Source organism: Alosa alosa, chromosome 24, assembly GCF_017589495.1.
Source record: "Alosa alosa isolate M-15738 ecotype Scorff River chromosome 24, AALO_Geno_1.1, whole genome shotgun sequence".
Classification (NCBI taxonomy): domain Eukaryota; kingdom Metazoa; phylum Chordata; class Actinopteri; order Clupeiformes; family Clupeidae; genus Alosa; species Alosa alosa.
This window is the reverse complement of record NC_063212.1, coordinates 16,624,658-16,629,748: the sequence shown is the minus strand read 5'-3', so window position 1 is coordinate 16,629,748 and position 5,091 is coordinate 16,624,658. Positions and strand designations below refer to the sequence as shown.

Below are 5,091 nucleotides of genomic sequence, written 5' to 3'. Positions count from 1 at the left end.
AATAAATAGCCTTCCAACAGGTTGGGCCGAGCTTTTGATACCGTTATCGATTAGTTTCAGTTTCTCTCGCATGGCAGCGCATTGAATGAATGCTCATACCACCACTTAATTGTAGGGCTCCATGTTTAATGACATCGATAGCAGAAACGTTTGTTTTTCTTTTTACCGATCCAGCGGTTTCTTGATCAACTGGCGCGTAAATTATCAGATGAAGCACCGGGCCTAATTTCCTCCGCGACTCAGCGGACCAGCAGTCTCCATGTTGCGGACCCATATTTTGAAATGCTGAATAGACCACAACCAATTTCAATACTCCGACCACGGTCACGCTTGACTAGGGGGAGAAGGGATGAGAAGATCTGGCCACAGTTCTTCCAGAACTTCGTAACAGCGTTATCAGTTTGTGTGAATGAAGCGAAGTGACATCGTAAAACCAATGGTGTAGAGATGGCGCCACAGTTTTTTAAGTGAGCCGCGTTTGCATGTAGGTAATTTATATTCACAATACTTGGGCCTACTAAAAGAACTATTATTTTATTGCATTTGTATTGGTTGTTTAGAGTAAAAAAAAAAAAAACAATCGGTCGGTATTAACGCAAGTTTACAACCCGGCAAGTCGGTCGGACTAAAGGGGGAAAAAAAATATTTGGAGTCGGTTCTAAATTGACAGGGTCGGTCGAGGGTTACGGCAAACGAAAATATTTTTAAGGATGGCCTGAGGGACTGCCGTTCCTGGCCCATTGTGAGGTGGGCGGTGTGCGAGAGGGGGAAAAAAATTGTATTAAATGGTAGTTATCTGTTAACCATGACTGATAATACACATGGGGCCTTTCTATTCACTAATATTTCATCAGTCCCTACCTTGAGTAACTCTCTGTATGTTAAATGCAGGTGCAGGTGCAGGGAGTTGAGGTGAAGAGTGTTGCGGTCCTGCCCCATGGTGAGGTGCTAAGGGAGATAAATGGTTGTGATCTGTTAACCATGGTAGGCTGAGAGCTACAGGGCCAAACAATGGCAAAAAAAAACAAATCTCTGGTCATGCTGGACATGAATTTGTATGTTTCAATATTTTGGTATGCACTATCTATATCAACTCCATGAATGGATTGACATTGAAATCAATGTGTTTCAATACAATCTGATAATAATGAATGAACTTTTCAGGCAATATTGCATGAATGCAGATGTTTTAACTGACAAAATATTTGGCTGAGATTTTGAAAGTAATGGATAAAGTATGCAGAAAATCTGAGATGGTAATGCAGATGCAATCTGTTGATCTGAAATGGAGTGACTACTGCTGTGTTAATATAGATGGGGCCACTGTATTCAATATTATTTCAGAGATCAGTCTTTACCTTTTTCCGTTTTCTCCAGGTTGAGGGGTAGTGACTCGGCGGCCTGGCACTCGGCGAGATGGTGGAGCTGGAGGAATAGATACAAAGAGAGGGGAATGTCTTTAGCACTAAGAATGTTAACCATATCTCTAATATTAATATTATGATTTAGTTATTTCAATGTTAAGAGATTATTACTTACTTTGCCAGTGCAATTGGCTTGGGCTTGAGGCTTCAACTGATATACCAGGCGAGTTGGAAGGTACCTCAGAGATGCAAAGTCACCATTTTCTGGCTCTTCACTGTCATCAGAGTCCCCGAAACGATGGCTGTTACATAACGATATCATTATGGTTATTGCAATCCCAAAATTTCCAAATATGCATATAGTACAAGCAGACCCGGCGGCAGACACAAATTCACGGACGGGCATTACACCTTTCCAGGGGGGGCACTGGAACTTAAACTGATCACGGTAGTTTAAGCTTACACTTGACAAAACATTACAATATGAAAATGTAGATCCAATTGTTGTAAAATGGTGCAGCTCCTTTAAGAGAGCCCTGTGCGCAGGGATGGAGAGAGAGAACGCGAGAGGGGATATGTGTGTTAGAACTGAGATGCGTGTGGAAAAAGTAGACGTGCTGTTGAGACTGGAGCTAGTCATATTAAAAAAAATAATAAAAAAAATAAATCCGCAGATAAAACCAAAATCCTCGTTCATTTGCTAACCACTTTCAGATAGAGTGTTAGGGGAGTTAGCCCCGGATTACGGATAACCGGCCCTGGAGTGGTAAGCTCCCTGTTCTCCGACTAGGTCAGAAGAAAAAAACTGTAAAGGTTAACGCTATCAAACAAACACAGAAACTTCTAGGCATACTTCTACTAACTACGAAATGAGATATAGCCTACCTGCGAGCCGATAAGCTATATTAGTCATCGGATGACAGGGGTTAGTGCAGAAGTGAAGTAGACTGCGCCACGTAACCTCCTCTCCATTTAGGTGATGGGCTTACCTAATGTTCCTGATTGATTAGCTACGGAATAATACAGATTTTACAAGTTTTATTTGCTACTTGCTAGACTGACAAACGTATAGGCTAGGCCTACATTTAATAAGTGTTCAAAATCAATCTATGGGATCGGGGTTGGTTGGAGCAGCCAAGCTCGTGCAGGGCGGGCACAGATGACTTCCAGGACGGGCCTGGCCCCCCAAAGCCCCCTCATGCCGCCGGGACTGAGTACAAGCATCTCTGGTCTATTTTGGAATGCTACGGGAATGTGTTCACATGACTTTTTAACAACCCAGAAAGTATCTTACTTGATCAAGCAAACCCAACAGAGGCAATCGTAACGTTAGATGCTAGAATCCAGCCGATAAAAGTTGACGCTGCAGAACAAACAACATAGAAGATGGGGACCAAGTTCCATAACGTTACAGTTAAGTTATGTTAGCATAATACATCACAAACCGATGCCAATAGTTGTCTGAACCGACTTAAACAGTGATTAAAATGCCGAGGCTTTCATTACAAAGATGGCAGATAGACACTAAAAGTTACATTATGAGACCAAACTTGGCAAAATGCAAGCGTTAATGCACAGCTAGTTAAAGGCTAGGGCTAAACCATTATCAGTGAGTCAACATGCTAAAGTTGTAGGTAGCTATCATAGCAGAGTGCTTCACTGACTTCATTGACTGAAATACCAGTGCCAATATCACCTTAATCAAGGTTTGCATCGCAAACGTGATTTAAAATATTTGTATAGCACTAATAGACATTAGCAATAACTTATGCAATTGCGCCTAGCAGCATGCTAGCTAGCAGCTATATGCCGCTAGCATAGTAGCACTATATGGACAACAGCGACACATTAAAACAGACAAGACCAGACTAATGTTAAATAACAATGTGTGTTTTTTAAATCACACTACCATAACATATTCTGCGAAATTGCTATCCCATTTTAAATCAGATAGGCTACAGACTCATATGAGCATCACAGCTAACAATAACGTTAACTTTGCACAAACTGTTGCACAAAATGACAAACGTCTCTGGTTGCACTAACGTTAACGTTAGTCCTCATATCAAACAACGTCATTACAATTAATAAACATGATGATTATAAAACCACAAAGGCCAATGTTTAGCTATTGTGAATGTTGCAATATATTAATAAATATCACTTACTCGAGAGGGTTCAAGCGCTTAACCGTGTCCCAGCAAAGAAAATATCCACTAGTATGACTCTTCTTGGCTCTTGGTGTACAGTCATGTTCAACCGTTACAGTAAAGGCGTCCGCACCCTGCGGATCCGACATGGGTCCACTCAGGATCCGCTGTTTGACAGTAGAATTTACGGGGCCGCCTGGAGGCGGAGCTGATCCTCTGTGCGGCACCAAAACGAATGCAACAGTCACGCGGGTTTGGCGACTTGAAGGCGGATCCGCCTAGATGTCTACTGCTGTGTGGGGTGTGACACGAGTTAAGCTTTTATTAAGTAGGCAAACGTTTGAACTAGCCAACTAGTGTCGTGGAAAAACCGGTCCACTTCCGAATCCACTGAACAATTTATCACTTAACTACTTACTAATTAGCACTCTGGAACAAAGCGTCCGAAGGAGACAATGCAGACAGGAGATCTCTGAAGACTGTTGATCTTTATTCACCGTATTGCAGTGATAGTCCAGCCTAAACGATGTCCAGACCAGGTGTCAAGCAATAGGGTGATGTGAGATGTCATCAGCTGGCGCCCCGATGAGATCTGACTAACAGGTGGCTCGCGACCTATCTTTTATACTCCTTAACCTTGGGGTTGGGCCCTCGCCACCCTCGAAAAAGACACCTGTTGGCCTATCAGCATCCACCAAGGTTACAACTATTGGTGGAACCCATTGTCTCATCATGCATAAATGATATGCAAAACTGTCTCCTTCCGGGTTTTTTCCCAGATTCTGTTTTTTTCCAGTTGTAACAGGGCTTCTTATCTTGCCACCTGTTACTTGGCCTTGCTGTTACCACCATTACATCATCCAATTACATCATCCTCTAAGCTCTCGACCATCTAGTTCACTGTGAACTCCTTCACCTCGACCATCTAGCCAGGTGTCACTGTGAACTCCTTCACCCCCTCGACCATCCAGCCAGGTGTCACTGTGAACTCCCTCACCCCACTCCTTGACTGCTGGTCTGGTCTGTTTAAGATGTGTACAGGCCTTGAAGTCTCATAATAATTGCAGTAATATCAAAGTTTATAAAAACCATACATGCATCCGTTAAGTCATAGAAATCCACCACACTAGCTCCGCTGGTGGGAAACGCATGGGACTCATAGCACTGCCGCTGTCCTACTGCGTGCAGAGGGAATTTGAAAGACAATTGATTATCCCGCCCCTCGGACTGAGCACTGCGAACGGTGAGTGTCCAGACCCTACGTTTTAATGTGGGTCTGGCTCGTCAGGCTAAGAGACGAGTCCATAGCAACAAGTTCATGTGTTGAATTTGTTATTACCCAGTGTGCTTTGTTGAATGGTCTCAATGTTTTATTGTTTTATTTCATGTGAATACTTACTAGAGGAGTAACTTATTTCAAGTAGGTATGCAGTTGCAGGAAGTGTGCATTTAGTTTCCATGCTTATTGTGTTTCCACAACAATGTTAGTGAGTAAATCTACTATCTTGGTGAAGTGTGATGTGTAAGATCAGAAAGCAGAGGGTGAGTTTAGAAAGATTGCTTAAGTCGATGTCTTT

The 5,091-nt window shown here is 42.7% G+C and overlaps 1 long non-coding RNA gene across 2 annotated transcripts in view; it reads right to left on the bottom strand.

Annotated features, from left to right (window-relative positions):
- Positions 1 to 715: 715 nt before the first annotated feature.
- Positions 716 to 5,091, bottom strand: part of LOC125289508 — a 21,528-nt gene continuing 17,152 nt past the window's right edge. Inside the window, exons 2-6 of one of the 2 annotated variants that reach the window (XR_007192642.1) lie at positions 2,659 to 2,727; positions 1,540 to 1,666; positions 1,359 to 1,425; positions 862 to 948; positions 716 to 732 (exon numbers count right to left, since the gene is read on the bottom strand). This is a non-coding gene — a long non-coding RNA (uncharacterized LOC125289508). Of the gene's footprint in view, positions 949 to 1,358; positions 1,426 to 1,539; positions 1,667 to 2,658; positions 2,728 to 3,532; positions 3,546 to 5,091 lie in introns of those variants that run through there. The other variant, XR_007192641.1, reaches the window with a different exon arrangement.